At 42.2% G+C, this 16,288-nt stretch overlaps 3 long non-coding RNA genes across 3 annotated transcripts in view; 2 read left to right on the top strand and 1 right to left on the bottom strand.

The window, feature by feature from the left end:
- The window catches only part of LOC118609196, a 2,664-nt gene extending 590 nt beyond the window's left edge, over positions 1 to 2,074 (top strand). Inside the window, exons 2-3 of the long non-coding RNA XR_004953242.1 lie at positions 824 to 885; positions 1,919 to 2,074. This is a non-coding gene — a long non-coding RNA (uncharacterized LOC118609196). The remainder of the gene's footprint in view (positions 1 to 823; positions 886 to 1,918) is intronic.
- Positions 1 to 16,288, bottom strand: part of LOC118609142 — a 22,604-nt gene extending 6,316 nt beyond the window's left edge. The window contains exons 1-2 of the long non-coding RNA XR_004953236.1: positions 15,965 to 16,288; positions 14,679 to 15,079 (exon numbers count right to left, since the gene is read on the bottom strand). This is a non-coding gene — a long non-coding RNA (uncharacterized LOC118609142). The remainder of the gene's footprint in view (positions 1 to 14,678; positions 15,080 to 15,964) is intronic.
- Positions 10,620 to 14,223, top strand: LOC118609185. Its single transcript, XR_004953241.1, has 2 exons — positions 10,620 to 10,893; positions 12,411 to 14,223. It is a non-coding gene; the product is annotated as an uncharacterized LOC118609185 (long non-coding RNA).

Raw genomic sequence — 16,288 nt, 5'->3', positions numbered from 1 at the left:
TTTCTTTCTTTCTCTCTTTTTCTCTCTCTCTCTCTCTCCCTCTCTCTCTCTCTCTCTCTCCCTCCCTCCCTCCCTCCCTCCCTCCCTCCCTCCCTCCCTCCCTCCCTCCCTCCCTTCCTCCCTCCCTCCCTCCCCCTCCCCTCCCTCCCTCCCTTTTCTCTCTTCCTCCCTTTTCTCTCTTCCTTCCTTCCTTCCTTCCTTCCTTCCTTCCTTCCTTCCTTCCTTCCTTCCTCCCTTTTCTTCCTTCCTTCCTTCTTCTTTCCTTCTTCACCCTCCACAACATCTCGAGGAAAAAACTGCCCAGCTGGTTTAGTGAGGTTAACATAACTAATTTCCAAACTGGAAACTGAATGAGAACATTAGAAGAAAAAAGAAGGAACCAATTTCATTTATAAACAGATGAAAAATATGGCAGGAGACATAAGCATGTGACGTACAGAGGAGAAGCTTAACCAGTTAAAAAGCAAATGAAAATTACCTCTAACTCATTAGCAGTCAGATAATTTTAATAATATTTAAAAAATAAAACACCGTGCTCTGTAAATGTAAGGATGGTTTAACGTCAGAAAATCCAGCAACGTAATTCACTGTAGTTATGGTTTAATGGGGAAAAAGTAATATTATTACTTTAATAGATACACAGAAAACATTTGATAAAGTTCAACGATTTATGGATTAAAAAACAAATTACTGAGTAAGGCTATATACCAAGAACATAAAACAAATATTGTGTTGAATAAAGAAATTTTATATACAAAATTTATAGAAGCAGATTTTCACACCAAGCCACCAGACAAGAACTCAACCCACATCTATGTTTCAGCCTGGAGATATCCTGAGCAGAAAACGCAGCCACACCACGCCAGACTTCCGTCCTATACAACAGTGAGTTAATAGGTATTGTTTTAAATGGCTAAATTTGAGCTAATTTGTTACATAGCAATAGAAAAAAACCACTCCCTCCATCTGAATTTTTCCCAGAGCATTTACGCATGCAGCAAACGTGCATATTTTCCTTATACTAAATGCAATCAATTGTATGTGCTATTTTATAACCAGCAAATTAAAGATTCAGTTTACCAAATTCCACCAAAACAAAACAAAACAATCTTTTGGATTTTATTCAAATCCCGTTGACTCTACAAACCAGTTACAGAAGAAGTGATATGTTTAGGAGGTGTGGAAACGAGGCAGAAAAAGCCAACACTGGATATCTTCCATGTGTAATATAGTATCATTAAAAACGTGTACGTTTTTTACTCCTATAAAAACAGTAGAATGGTGGTTCCCGTAAGGTGGGCGTGGGGGTGTTGGTCAGCGAGTATGAACTTCCACTGATGAGCTGGACAGGCTCAGGTATCTAAAACACAGCTTTGCATGTATAGCAATACTACGCTGTATACCTGAAAGTTGCTAAGATAGTAGACCTTAGGTGTTCTCGCCACAAAAAAAAAAAAAAAAAAAAAAAAAAAAAAAAAAAAAAAAAAAAAAAAAGAGGGAATTATGTGACGTAATGGAGAAGTTAGCTAACCCTGTGGTGGTGATCATATTGCAATCTATACGTGTATCCAATCAACACTTTGTATGCCTTAAAGTTACATGATGTCATATGTCAACTACATCTCAATAAAGTCAGGGGAGAAAAAAAGGGGGACTATATCTCCAAAAGGTATGATATGACTCTCCTTTATGCAGGTCTTCGATGACAGGCAGCTATCATAATGTTCTCTATGGAAGTCCTGCTCATTTTTATCGTGTTTATTCCTAAGTACTACTGCAAAAGAGTATCATTTCTGTCGCCTGCTTTTCACTGATTGCCATTGCAGCAACATTGTAGAAATGTCATTGATCTTTATGTTTTGAATTTTGCACCAACTTTACCAAAAATCCTTTCTTAACCTGTCTTTCTATTCCTTAGGATTTTCTGAGAAGCCCGTGGAATACATCTCTGAGTGGTTTCTGTTTTACTTCTTCCTTTCTAATTCTGTAATTTTCCTTCCTCATCTGGCTGCACTGACGACCACCTCCATCACCACGTGGACTAGAAGTGGTTAAGACCGTGTCTGAATTTTCCTAATTTTACAGAGAAGTTTCTTAATGTTTCATCATTAAGTTTAAGGTTTGTTTTTTAAAATAAATTGTTTTTTAAAGAAATCGTCCTCATTGTGTTATGGATATTCTCTTCTTGCTCTGTTAAGATTTCTTTTTAAATCATGGATGTTAAATTTTGTAATTTGCTTTCCTGACTGAGGCAATCACAACAGTTACCGCCTTTAATGGATTGATTTTCCTAGGCTAAACTTTATCTGTCTCATGCATTCCTTGATTCTGTTTGTTGATACTCTGCTTAGGATTTTTATAGCTATATTCACGAGCAAAATTGATCAGGAAGGGCTCCTTTCTTATACCATTCCTGTCTGGTTTTGGTACCATGGTTTTCCAAACTGATTCGAGTTTCAGTAAATTAGTTAAGGAACGTTCCTTCATCTCTGTTACTTGGAAGAGCTTGTGCAACATCAGAATCATTTTTCCCTTGAATGTTCGCTAAACCTTATCTACAGAATCATCTGGGCTTAACATTTCCTTGAAGGAGGAAATGTCAGGTTTAGTGTTTCTTACTGAATCACTGTTAAATTTTTCTAGGAATTCATCAATTTATCATCTTAATAGATGTTCATAATATCCTCTTATCATGTTGAGCTCTGTCCTCTCTGTGCTGGTTCAATCTTAGTGTTTATTACTTTCTTCTTGTTTTGATCAATTTTACTGAGGTGTGTATTTATCTGTCTTCTGTTCTTTCAAAGAAATGATTTTTGTCCTTATTAATCCTTTCTGCCATATCTCTTTATTTCCTATTTCATTAATCTATTCTTATTTCGAGTATTCCCTTTTCCTACTTTCTTTGCATCCATAACCTAACTTGTCACCCTGAATACTTGGCTCACAAATTAATAGTAATTCTTCTTTTCTAATGTAAGTGTTTAAGGCTAAAATGTTTACTCTAATTATTGCTTCGGCAACATTTGTCTAGTTCTAATACACTGTCAAGTAATTCCTAATTTCCATTAGATATTTTACTTTACGTTAAATTATGTAGAAGTTTTTTTAACTTCTCAAAGTATGGGAAATAGACACGGTTTTGTTATCGGTTAATAACTTAATAATATCGTGACCAGAAAAGTGGACCGTAGATACCAATCCTTTGAAATTTGCCGAGATCACCGTTTGGACCAATATCTTCATTTTACCCTCATTCTTGAAAGACTTTGTCACTAGAGATGCTATTCTGCAGAGAAAGTTATTTCATTTCAGCATCCCGGAGACATGGTTTCACCTTCCTCTGGCTTGGCTGCTGCTGGTCTCAACTAGCTCTCTCTTAGGGCAGAAACTGTGGCTGTTTTATTTACTCATTACAAAAAATAGCAGCTTTATTAATATGTAATTTGCACACCACACAATTGACTTGTTTACAGTGTACAATGTAATGGCTTTTAGTATTTTCACAGAGTCATGCGACCATCACTACAATCATTTTTAGAATATTTTCATCACCCCCAAAAGAAACCCATAGCCATTAGCAGTTCTAACTCCCTTCACTCCCCCGGGTACCTAAGAATCTACTTTCTGTCCCTACAGATTTGCCTATTCTGGACATGTCATATAAATGGGATCATACAATAAGTGGTCTTTTGTGACTGGCTCTTTCCACTTAGCATGTTTTCAAGGTTCGCCTGCGTCACAGTGTGGGTCAGAACTTTATTCCTTTCTCATCACCGATGAAATAACGCTCCAATGCATGGACAGACCACGTGTCCTCTGTCCATTCGTCGGTTCGTGGACATTCGAGCTGTTCCTACATGTTGGATGTTATGAATGATGCCGCTACGAGCATCCACGTGCGGTTTCTGTGTGGACGTACGTTCTCATTGTCTTTAGGTGTATACCTAGCTGTGGAATTGCTAGGTCATGTGCTAACTCAGTGCCAAACCGTTTTTGCAAAGAAACTGCCCCATTTTACCTCCTCACCAGCGACATACGAAGGTTCCAATTTCTCCGCATCCTCGACAACACTTGTGATTATCTGCCTTTTTGATTATAGTTCTTACTCCTTGTTGCCCACCATCTTGCACAGAGCTTGGAACATGGCTCGTTCTCAAACATTTCATGAACAAATAACGAATGGTTCTCTGATTACAGCATGTCTGCAATTCTCGTGGGTATGTTATCGGTGCACACATTATGATTAGGCACGTTATATACGATGTGGCTGAAGTGTTATTTTATCTTGTCCCAGTCATTAGATGTCATATTAAGCTACACTGCTGTTTGGGCACGTGTGTATTTGGGGGGTGGAGGGTTTGCTCGGCACACCTCGCTGGCGATGGCGAGAGCCAATAACCTAAGCTACGAAGGGTTATTATACCCATGATGCAGAAGCTATAGACCAATTCTTGTATCACACAGACCAAGGTCTAATTTCTAGATAAAAGATTAGAAAAATCTTTCATTTTACTACATACCAACTTTGCCCACATCTTAACAATACAGTTCCATTTTACTCAATGACATTTTATGAATGAATCAAGATCATCTAAATTTTAAACATCTACATAATATGCCATGGGTCTCAAATCTATTTAGATTTTAAATGGGAAAAAATTTCCAGAAAACATTTCTTTTTTCCTGATCTGACCTCAGGCAAAATAGGTCATCACTACTGGACAAGAGAATTCATTTATTAGTCCGTTATGGTCTTCAAATCACAGGGCCTCCTACTGGAAACCAAACTTGAGATGACAGACCATGTATGCCTAATTGTCTTGGGTCGGAGGAAGAGAGAGGTTTATATTTTAAATAGAAAGGCTGTTTTGGTGTTTGTCTAGGGGCCAGGAAGACAAGTGGTTGGCTGAGCTTGTTCATTCACTCACCACACACCTGTCTAATGGCACGATGATACAATTTGTCTGCCTCCAGCATCCCTCCAGATGTGCTCGCCTCCAGCATCCCTCCAGATGTGCTCAGCATTCTGTCAGCCTCGGTAATTATGACTTATAGATCTCCTTCCTGAGTTATAACCAATTACAGCTGAGTATAGCTGAGTATATAATCAGTTACGTTGGACTGCATCCTCATCCTAAACAGTTCAGGTTGTATTTCCTTGAGTGTATGTACCATATACTTAGCCATGCGATGCTCATCCTCTATTTGTTCAGTCAGTCACGATGCCCCGGCAACTGGCCCTTGAAATTTAATTTCGAGTCACAGAGGCCACGTCGCTTCTCCATGCTGCTCCTTTATTTGGTAATCTTAATAAGTGCTTAGCACGTTAGGGAACTCGATAAACATTGAAATAATAACAGATTCCATCCTCGATAAACACAGACTTCGAGAAATCAGTGAGGCAGTTGCCTTTGTACCTCAATATGGCCAATATAAACTATAATTATTGACTGACATGAAATCTCTCTGCCAGTGACAATATGGAGTTAGATCATTTGGACCGTGCGTCTTAGCTGCAGATCAGGCTGTGAATTCAGGCATGTCAGGACGTGTCTGAGAGGGCAGGTCAATGAGACACAGGAAGTAGAGGGTCACCTGAGGACCTCGGAAGATGTCCTAATCCTAATTTCATTCCTTCTGACTTTCTTTTCCCCTAGTAAGAGGCTTTCTTCTCCTTTTTCTATTAGGAATTTTCCTACCTAACATCCTCTTTCTTCCAAGCCTGTGGACTCCATTATCCTGCAGCCAGTTTTAAACTCTAGCAGGGACAGAAAATGTCCCCAATTCAAGACAGCAGTGGTTGGAGCAGAAAGGTTGTGATGGTGATACCAAGAAGTCAGGGGTGAGAGCTAACACCACGAAGAGTGATGTCAATGCAGAAACTGAGATGAGCATAGTGAGGGACAGGGCCATGTGCCAAAGAGGGAGGCTGCCAAGCGCTACAGGAAGTCACTATAATGACCCCTCAAAGGCTATATTCGAATGGGCGAAACGTGAGGACATTATGCTAAGTGAAATAAGCCAGTCACAACAAGACAAATCCTGTGCGATTCTGCTTCCATCAGGTACCTAACCAAATTCACAGAGACAGAAAAAAGTAGACAGAGGGTGATAGACTTGGGGGGCAAGGAGAGAACGAGGAGCTGTTATTTAATGGGCTTATATTCTCAGTTTTGCAAAACGGAAAGAGTTTGAGAGATTCAAACTCACACAGAAGGTACGCTTTTGTGTCTGGCTTCCTTCACTCCGCATATTTTTAAAATTCATCAATGTAAATAATTAATCTGTTTCTTTGTAGTGTGAAATAATGTTTCATTGCATAGATAGATATATACCAATTTCTTTATCCATTTACCTCTGGATGGACATTTTGGTTGCTTCTAATTCTTTGGCCATTATTATTAATAAAATCGCTATAAACATTTGTGTACAAGTCTTTATGGAGACCTATGTTTTCGTTTATCTTGGATAAATACTTTAGAGTGGAATTAAATCATATATAACACTTTATAGGAAACCGACAAGCTGTTTTCCAAAACAGTGTCGCTATATTACTACCAGCAATGTTTGAGATCTCCAGTTGTTCCATATTCCTATGGACACTTGGTATTATCATGTTCTTAAATCGTAACCATTCTATGAGGGGGAATGTGTGGTTTTAGTTTGTATTTCCCCGGTGCCTAACGTAGTTGAGCATCTTTTCACGCGCTTTTCCTGTTATTATTGTTCTGTAAATACTACCTCCATCTCTGTGATTTGCCTTTTTATTATCTTATCAGTGTCTTACCAAAAGTAAAAATTTTTAATTTTAACAAAGTCTTTCCCCCCCGATTTTTTATATATATAATGTTTCTTTTGTGTCTAGTTAAGAAATTTTTGCCTATCCCAAGATTTCAAAGATTTTTCTCCTACATTTCCATCTACAAGGTTTATATCAAGGGATATGATCCATTTCAACTTAATTTTATATAGGCTATAAGGTAAATATCAAGGTTCATATTTTCCATGTTTTTCCCGCACGATTTGCTGAAAAGACTTTTTTCCCCAACTGAATTATCCTGGCCACTCTGTCAAAAATCAATTGCCTAGATATATAGATGGATCTATTGTCAACATTCTCCGTATTGTTCCCTTAACCTATATGTCTATCTTTATATCAATATCATACTGTCTTAATTATTATAGCTAAATATTTAATCCTGAAATCAGATAATGTGAGTTTCCATCTTTGTTCTTCATTTTCAGAATCATTTTGGCTTGTGCAGGCTCTTTGCATTTCCACATAAATTTTAGGATCAGTATGTCAATTTCTACAAAAAGCTTGCTGGAATTTTCATTGGGATTATACTGAATTTACAAGTCAATTTGGAGATAATTGACTTTTTAAAAAAAAAAAAATATCGAGTCTACCCCCACGAAGATGGTCTACCTATTTATTTACATCTTTTAAAATTACTCTCAGCAATATTTTGGAATTTTCTGTATACAGGTTTTATTACATATTTGGTTAAGATTATCTCTGAGTACTTAAACAATTTTAGAAGCTATCGTAAATGCTGTTTTTCATTTGAATTTTCAATCGTCCATTGATAGCATATAAAATTCAACTGACTTTTGTATCGTGCCCTTGTATCCTGCAACCTTACAAAATTCAATTATATCCAATAACGTTTTTGTGTAGATTCCTTAGGATTCTCTGCGTACAGGATCATCATGTCGTCCATGAACAAAAACCGTTTTACATCTTTCCAAAGTGGAGCCTTTTTCCTTCTTTCTTTGCTTCACTGCACAGACTCGGAGTTCCAGGACCATGCTGAACGGACGAGGTGAGGGTGACGTCCTTGTCTCGTTTCTAGCGTCAGAGAGAAAGCAGTCAGTGCCACGCCTTTAAGAATGTAGTCAGCGCTAGTTTTTTGGGGTTGAGGCAGTTCCTTTCCGTTGCCAGTTTGCCAACAGTTTATGAATAGGTACTAGATATTGTCAAAAGCTTGTTTTGCTTTGGGGCGGGGGAGGTGGTGCATCTGTAGAGATGTTGTGTAGAAAAGAGGCTGCCATCTTTTGAAAGGCCTGTGTGCAAGGTTGGTCTTTGCCTGCTATCCGGGAACTTCGATCTCGGGAGTGTCTCCAGCATTCTCAGAACTCCAGAGAGTGGCTCGCTCTGCCTCAGCTGTTTGTGCAGACCATGTGGTTTAAGGCGAACGCGTGATTCCCTTCTTCGAGTCTGGAATTTTGCCCTGTGCCGAGCAGAGGGTGCCTATGTGCCCAGCCTCCAATAAAAACCCTGGGAAGAGTCTCTAATGAGCTCCTCTGGCAGACGGCATTTCTCATCTGTTGTCACAACCTGTTGCTTGGGAATTAAGCACAGGGACAGGAAGCTTACGCCTGGTCTCTTCCAGACGTCACCTCATTGCTGATTTTGATTTATATCCTTTCACTGGAGTAAATCTTAGCCATGAGCGTAACTATTTGCTTAATCCTATGAGTCTTAGAGAACCATTGAACCTAGAGGTGCTTTGGGGATTGCCAACAGAGATATCATTTGTTTTTCTTCTTTATTTTTTAAGCTGTATTGATTTCGAAAATTAAACTGATCTTGAATTCTTATAATAAACTTTACTTAGTATATATAACCTATTATTTTCTCTATAGATATAGATATTATTATGTAATTTTATTATATATATTATATATTATTTATAATATATTGTTATGAATATATACCAACACATTTTGTTAATATTGCAAGGATTTTGCATCTATATTAATAACCGATATTGGCCTATAATTTTTTTTGTAACAATTCCATCTGGTTTCAGTATCAGGGTAATATCAGTTTTATACAATGAGTTCAAAAATGTTTTGTCATCTCCTATTTCCTGAAAGTTTGTGTAGGATGGGTATTATTTCTTTCTTAAATATTTTCTAGATCTCTAGTGAAGTCACGTGGGCTTGGTATCTTCTTTGTTAGATGTAAAATGGCAAATTTAATTTCTTTACTAGATATAAAGCTGTTAAGACTTTCTATTTCTTCTTGAGTCAGTTTCAGTCATTTGTAACTTTCAAAGAATTTGTCCATTTCATTTAAGTTGTCGAATTTATTGGCATTAATTGTTCAAAATATTCCCTTGTAATCTTTTTAGTATCTGTAGGATTTATGGCGATGTCCTTCTTCCATTCTTATTATTGAGTGATTTGTGCTTCCTCTCCTTCTTTTGGTCAATCATTCTGGCTGGAGGTTAATCAATTTTATGAATCTTTTAAAGCACCGACTATTGGTTCCATCGATTTTTCTCTATTGTTCTACTGTTTTCTACTTCATTAGTTCCCACTCTTATCTTTCCTTGTGCTTATGTGTGGTTTAATTTGCTTTTCTTTTTCTAGTCTCTTAAGGTGGGAACTTAGATCATCCATTTGAGACACTTTTTTTCTAACCTATTTATTTAATGCCATAAGTGTCCCTCTAAGCACTGCTGTAGCGGCATAGCGCAGATGTTGATAGAGGGTCTTTTCGTTTTCATTTCTAATTTTTGCTGTGATGTCTTCTTTGACTCATGGGTTATTTAAAAACGTGTTATTTATTTCCCTAAAATTTGGAGATTTTCAGAGATTTTTCTGTCCTTTGTTGTTATTTGTTTAACTTTAGCGAAGTCCCAGATGGCGGGGGATTGGCACAGGGGGTATTGTCTTTTGGCTAAAAGCTTCTCGGACACTTCGACCATTTAATTGACTGAGCCAACAAAATTTTTTTTCATGACTACTGCAAAAGCAAATTTCGGACACATGTTCTGAATTAATAGAACTTTAATACTAGTGTTGACGTTTAATATTTAATATTGTACACTTTAAGCAAGACTGTTAATAATTTTAAACTATCATTAATTTTAAGCTCAACACGGGGGTCTTTGTGCTTTTTAGAACTTTTGGATTTTGATTCATATTTAGATCATTTCATTGGAAACTAAAAAAAAGAAAAAAGATCTCTGAATAGGAAGAGCACAGAGGGTTTCAGAGCAGCAGAGCTACTCCGTATGATGCTATCACGACGATGCCGAGAGTGAACCCTGCCGCAAACTGCGGACTTTGGGCGATGGCGCTGCGTCCACGCCGGTCTGTCCCTCCCTCGTCACTGAGGTACCACTCCAGTGATGCTGACAGCGGGGGAGGCTGTGCCCATGTGGGGCCAGAGAGCGTCTGGGGACTCTGTACTTTCTGCTCCGTTTTACTGTGAACCTAAAACTGTTCCAGGATAAAAATAAAGTCTATTTTTAAGACGTAATAATAGTAAGATCTCATGACATACCGAATGCTAGATTAATGTTTAATAATATTTTCACATTTGTTGCTGCTACTAAGTCACTTAAGTTTCTCTAATCCCGTATGGCTTTTTAAAATCCTCCTTAAACTTTAATAAGCTTTACCAGGTGACAATAAAATTACTCAGATTAAGCCTATATTATTTTAGAAATGAAGCATTTTGAGGGCTCTATCAAGTCTCTGAGACGTGAGTCATATACTAAATGCACATGATCTTAAAGAAAAAGTACCCATTTACTTGTCACTCACTGCCTTCCCTGCTGGGAGGATGAGGTTAGCATTCCATGTGACAGCTGCCTCTCCTAGGAGCTCAGCAGAGCTTGGTAAATAATATCAGAACTGAGTCATTTATGGTTGAATGACACAGAATGAAAAAGAAATGCGTTTCAGGCAGTTCCTGTTGCCTAATATGGACTCTGAAATGGACGCTTAACCGAAGTGCCCCACCTGTGACCCAAAGGCACCTTTCTCTGCAAGGATGTTGATCTGATTTCCTGATCCAAAAGGGAACCCTAAAAGCCCCGTCAGGGGATGGTGTGGGCCTGAAGGCAGGCCTCTTTTCTCAGAGGCCTTGTCAAGGTAAGTCCTCCGGAGCTTATTCCTTGGCTGGCACAGGGCGTCTCGTTTCATTTCGTTTTGAAGAATTTCCAGTGTAGGCGGCTCCTTCATCCCAGCGAGAGGCCAGGACGCCCCACGGTCCCACAGGTGGTGCGTTTATTGCAGAAACAAGATAACTGAAAACAGGGAATTCATACTTAAATCTTAATTCATACTTAAATCTTTTTTTAAATAGAACTATCAAATCCACTGTGACTTATAACTCAGAATCGTCACGTCTCCAATAATTTACATCGCTAGGCCCTTCAAGGTGCAACTGGTACATAATACCCTCTTTCTTCGAGGAGGAAGAAAAATGTGGTTAAAATGACAGTTTTCAGATAACTGAATTAAACTTTAAAGAGCCATACGGAAGGGGAGTCCTTTTCTAAGGAAGTGACAGCGAATTCATAAACTGAGTGACTCACACACGGCTTTCAAATTATAAACCCGATCATGAATCATTGAAGAAAAACTAAAAATCTCACAAAACCTGAGTTCTCTTTTAGGGATCCACAAATGTAACCTCTGCTATTCATTAACTTATTTTTATTCACTGACCTGAAATAACCTTTTGGTGATATACTAAATAGTTCAAATTCCATAAAACACTACTTAGAAATATTTATTTAAAATCCTGACTTGGCTGTAGATTTCTTTTTTGGGGGGGATGAATCATGAGTCCGGATGATATAAATAATTATCCTTAGAAAAAGGTATAAGGAACAGGGACCAGATAAAAATACACAAATTTCTTTTAGTAGAAATCTGTATTTCTGAATCCTTTTTTAGAAGGTAGTCCCCCTGAAATAAGTTGAATGCTGACTTGACAAAGGAAGAAGTGTCCTTGACAACAGACTACCAATGAAGGAGGGGCAAATTTTGAAAGTAAAGACCTGCCAGGCGGTTCATTACATAAACACCACTCACAAGAGGTGGAATTCTCTCGAGGTCAGAATCTCATTATGCTATTGAGGAACCGGAAGCTAATGGATGAGACCCAAGAATATTCCCAAGAAATGACGAATAATGTCCACTCCAAGATTTTAATCATTAACTTTGGAACAAGCATAGACTTATGTACAGTTTCAGGAACAAGGGAAGAAGGGAAGGGAAGATGTTATTACAAAGACAACATGTTTTTTTTAACTGATTTTAACTGACTGGCGAGGTTAGAGATAGTGAAGAAGGCCGCAAAATAATATTGGAGTGTCGGGGATTTTTTTTTTTTTTATGTTTATAGAAGGGCAGTTTTGCTATAGGAAATTGAAATACAAATAAACAATAAAAACTTATCTAGACATGTAAACATTATGGGTTTTACAATTTAGCCTGAAAATCTTCTAAGATTTACTTGCTGGGTTTCCACAGGGTAGCCTCGTTGAACGTTAAACCCCAAAATATGAATGGCAGGTGAAAAGGAGTCTGCATCAATCTTGTTGAGAGGATTTTAAATTCCCTTCACTTCAGGGTAGAGGTTAATTTTTTTTTTCCCACAGGCCTCGAGAGGAGTCTGTTTCCGGGACGTTCTCTCGTGGGGCGGCTTTGGGAGACGAACAGAGCAGTGGCAATAAGACCGGTTTCAGTCCTCATTCTGCTACTTACCACCATGAGGCTGAGGAAGCTATTCCACCTCTCTGAGCCTCAGTCTCCTCATCTCTAAAACGGGGTGATCAAACGACCTCACCAGGACGCTGTGGTCACCAAATTAGGCGAGATGACGTCCTGCCGATAAGACGTGGACATCGCCTGGAGTTTTCCAGTGTGAACCTTAAAGCCGACGGGAACTGTTCTTTTATGTTTGCACTATTTCACGGTTACAAGTATTTTAAAATTCACAATTATTCAGAGGAAAAAAAAAATACTTTCGGTGTCATGACCAAGGATTCTGATTTCGAAGATTGCATTTGCGAAGACTGCATCGCACATCGACAAGTGACTCTACATAGTCACTGGCAGGCCTTTCCAATTGCCTTAGAAACTGTCACATGTAAATAAATAAACGTATTACATGTAAAGAGCAGAAACTCTGTCTTCTTAGTCCTGAAAACAACCTTCTAACCACCGTAAATACTCAAAAAAAAAAAAAAAACTTGTTGAGACAAGTGTTTACAACAAGGGATTGTAAGGGATTCCAGTGTGTTCCTGCCTCCTTCAGTCCAGCTCACTCCCCTGTGAAAAACGTCGCTGGGCCGATGACAGGAGGAGCTGCCCGCGCCCCCCCTGATTTATGGCCTTTTCCTGTGAGCTGCGTCTCTCACGGCCGAGAGCAGGATGTTGCGCTCACATTTGTTTTCCTTCTCCCCTCTCGCCAGGCATTTAAATCAACTGAGATTAGAAAAACAAAATCTCCACTCTGCCTTTTGATCTCAGGTTGAAGTTCAACGTGTCAGACGCTGGCCACCTGTAGACCCTTTGCCCTTGCCGCCTCCAGGGATGATGGGGAGAAACAGAGCTCAGGTTGGAGGAGCGGGCAGTCACCCCACGAGAGCTTCGTGGCTCTCGGGAGAGGGCAGGATCCAAACGTTTGGATTCCTTTCAAAAAAAAGAAAAAAAAGAAAGAAAAAAAAGTCATCACTAAACCTCTGCCAAGATTTAAAAAGTGAAGTGGATGAAGTGACTTCACATTTGAAGGAAAGAGGCAGTTTCACGGGGTGGAGTTAATGAGGGCAGAGGTGAGTCACGGAGTCCTGAGCTGTGGATATAATTACAGCTCATTCGGAGGCGAGCACGTACGTGCATGACCTTTATTCTCCCCCGGAGCCGCACGAGCGTTGGCTCCCGCGCTGACCCGGACAGCGGGGCGCGGGGGGCGCCGACGCCCGCGGCACGGGCCGGACGTCTGGCCCGTTCGGATGTCGCACGGGCCCGGGCGCACGCGGCGCTGACAAAGGCCCCTCGCCCGGACCGCGCGCCCAGCGAGCTCCAGGCGCCCCGCCGGCAGGTGGCAGGTGTCCGCGCCGCCGGCGGTCCGAGGCCACGACAAGTCGCCGGCTGGAGACGCGCCTCCGAACGTCCCTTGTCTGCGTCACCGTCCTCCCGCTTCTCGCCGACTCGACCCTTTAGACAAACACTTGCCCCCCCTCTTCCCTTCGACGACCGCCGACGTCCGGATCGCTTTTCGCGGTTCGTGGTTTCTCTAAAACTCGCCCCCGCTGGTCTCTGGCGTCGCTATAGGCCCGTCGGTCCTCTCCCCTCCCCTCCACGCTGTGTCGATGGCCGCCTCATTTCTCCTCTCTTTCCCCTTTCGGTGTGCCCCGTGGAGGACGGGTGTCCCTAAAATGCCCTTCGCGAACGTCACGGCTCAGCTCAGAGGTCTTTATCCACCCCCCCCACCCACCCACCCACCGCACACACACCGCCTGCAACCTCCTCGGCCTGACCTTCGCGGGTGAAATCTGGCCCAATCCGCTTCGCCGGGCGTTCCTCCCACAATTCCCTTGCTCCAGCCGGACCGATGTCTCCCCATCCCCCCCAGCCCGACCCCACCGAAACGCCCATCAGGCTTCAGGCCTGGCTGCAGGCCGGTGCTGTCCTCCCGTCTCCTCCGGGTGTATGAAGTCCCACCTGGCAGGTGTGCCCCCTCCGAGAGGCCATCCCCAACCATCGCTCCGTTTCTCCGCCTCGACGTGAACGCGCTGCTGGCCGCGACAAAGCCTCTGGTCCCCGCGGGGGGCCAGGATGCTCCCCACCCCGCCCCGCCTCGCCACTGCCACTGCGCATGACACACATCGCAAGCCCGAGCCACCCGGGTTCCGGCTACTTACCTCCCTGTGAGATTGTAAGCTGCTTGGCGATAGGGAGCGTGTCTTACTCATCTTTGCGTGCCCCGCAGCACCCAGCACAGTCTGTTATCAAAAAAACGCCTGTCGAATGAATGAGTAAACACAGCGTGAAGGGCCCTATCAGAGCGGCCCGGCTTCTCGACCTTTCGGCCTCCTCCCTCCGTCCACAGCGCACCAATCAGCCTGCGTCCTCGAGAGCCACGTGGGTTCAGGGAAAGTTGTAGCGAATCACCTGAGACGTCACGGTTTTGCTCGATGAATTAACGTGCAACGGGAAAATAAATGTCACCTCTTTCAACGTGCGGACCGTTATCCGCGTCAGCTCCGCCAGCCTTTCGAGCGTGCTACTCCCAAAGCCAAGGTATTCGAGTCAGAGGTGACACCTGGGTTTTATCAGGTAGGAAGGCCACACATGCACGAAGTGTCAGTGCCCGGTCCAGGGAGTGACTCTCCTTAACACACGCTCTGTTTTTTCCCTCATCCCTTTAGACGCATCATCACCGTCCACAAACATCAAAATGTCCCAGGATTAAATGTCATTCTCCTCACCCCTCGATTCTTGCCAACTCCAGGCCCGGCTCCTCCCGCTCGCCCACAGTTTTCCTGCCCATGAAGCTTTTCGGTGCTCAAGTATGATGTGTTTCTCGTAATAGCGACACTAATTGGTCACCACCACGGTGCTATGTCATGCCTATTTCAAAGGCACTCAGAGCCCTTTACGACCATCGGATTATTAGCATGTCATTAATTGACATAATAATTCCATCATGTAATTAACGATTATGCTCTCCACTGAGAAAACTGAAGCTCAGAAAGATTAAGTAACCGGCCCTGGGATGTTACAAGGTCAAAATCAAGACCCAAACTGGAAACAACGAGGCCTTCTAAGCCAGGGCCATACCGGGAAGGTCACGCTTCCTTATCTGTCCCTGCAGGATGCCCTAAAAAAAATACAGTGAGAACCCAGCAGCCGGGCATTAAAAAACAAACAAACACGTGATCTCCTAAAAGTCGCATCGCCCGTTTAGTCCCCAGCGGCCCAGCTACCTGCACGACCGTCGCGTCCCTGTTTTTCTGTACCCGGGAGGTCTGACCTGTCCCTGCGTCCGGCGCCCACACGTGATTCGGATCGCGTCCCTTCTCAGCTCGAAGCCCTCCCGTGGCTCCCCGCCCCGCCGCTCGGAGTTAAAGCCAGGGTCCTGGCTGCCAGGCCTTTCACGGCGTGGCCCCGCCCCCAACCCCTGTCCCCCGACTCACGACATCCTCACCACGCTCTCCTGCTCCTAAGGCACAGTTCTGTCTCCGGGCCTTCGTAGGCGCCCTTTGCTGGAATGTTCTTCCCCAGATGCCCACGTGACTCATACATACTCTTTTGCGGTCTTTACTCGAATGTCCCCTCTTCCGTGACCACCCCCGGCCACCGAGCTATAATTTCAGCCTCCTTGGCGTGTTCAGGGTCTCGACTTAACCGTCTCCCCCAGCGCTTGACATCACCCGACATATTTTACTTATTTATCTTGTTTATTGTCACTGCCCAGTTCAGCAGCCCAGCGAACACCGTGGAACACACACACAGACACACACACACACAC

Source organism: Rousettus aegyptiacus, unplaced genomic scaffold, assembly GCF_014176215.1.
Source record: "Rousettus aegyptiacus isolate mRouAeg1 unplaced genomic scaffold, mRouAeg1.p scaffold_m13_p_1, whole genome shotgun sequence".
Lineage (NCBI taxonomy): Eukaryota > Metazoa > Chordata > Mammalia > Chiroptera > Pteropodidae > Rousettus > Rousettus aegyptiacus.
This window is presented reverse-complemented; position numbering and strand designations above follow the sequence as displayed.